This window comes from Triticum dicoccoides, chromosome 5B (assembly GCF_002162155.2).
Source record: "Triticum dicoccoides isolate Atlit2015 ecotype Zavitan chromosome 5B, WEW_v2.0, whole genome shotgun sequence".
Lineage (NCBI taxonomy): Eukaryota > Viridiplantae > Streptophyta > Magnoliopsida > Poales > Poaceae > Triticum > Triticum dicoccoides.
In genome coordinates this window covers 701,621,258-701,622,274 of record NC_041389.1, presented here as the reverse complement: position 1 = coordinate 701,622,274, position 1,017 = coordinate 701,621,258, and positions in this window count along the sequence as shown.

The following is a 1,017-nucleotide window of genomic DNA, read 5'->3' as shown; positions in this document are numbered from 1 at the left end:
ATGCGCGTCGGGGCAGGGCGGCGAGCGGCGACGATGTCGGGCGAGGGCACGGGCGATGGCGAGCGGGCGGCGACGGCGACCTCGGGCGGCTAGGGGAGGCGACGGCGACGGCGGGGCAGGGGCCGACGTCGAGGAGCATCGCAGCAGCCTGGCGGTGTTGCAGAGAAGAATGGCGGGTGGGGGGAATTTCCCAAGTGTTCGGTTATATAGGAAAGGCTTTGGTCCCGGTTCGTGGCACAAACCGGGACGAATGCCCCCTTTGGTCCCGGTTCGTGCCACCAACCGGGACCAAAGGCCAGTTTTCGGCAGCCCAAAGGGCGGGAAGCGGCGGCCTTTGGTCCCGGTTGGTGGCACCAACCGAGACTAAAGGGGGGGCATTGGTACCGGTTGGTAGCACCCCTTTAGTTCCGGTTGGTGCCACCAACCGGTACCAATGCACCCCTTTAGTCCCGGTTGGTGCCACCAACCGGGACCAATGGGCCTTGCACAACTGCGTGGTGGTGTGGAGTTTAGTCCCACCTCGCTAGCTCAGAGAGAGACGCACCTGTTTATAAGGGGCGATGCGCCAACCGTCTCGAGCTCCTCTCTAAAGCAGGCTTTCAGGCCTAATGTGTCTCTATGTGCCCGTGGGCCTACTGGGCTTACTACGGGCCTGAATCCTGGCCCATTGTTGGGTTTCTAGTCGTATTCAGGCCGTGGGGGCCCAGTAGGAGGCACTTTTTTGTTTTTTTATTTTCTTTACTTATTGTTGCTATTTTTTTCCAGTTTTTTTGTTTTGTTTTCTGCATTATTTATTTTCTTTTGTTTTTTGCTTTATTTATTAATTCTTTTTGCTTTTAGTTTTAGAAAAAATATAAACTTTCTGTTAGTGCCATTAGTTTTCAAATTTGAAAACACTTTTTTTGTTTTTTTGTTTTCTTTCTTGCTTTATTTATTTTATTTTGTTTCTACTTACAACAAAATACTTACTATTGCTATTTTTATTATTTTTTTCCAGTTTTTTTGTTTTGTTTTCTG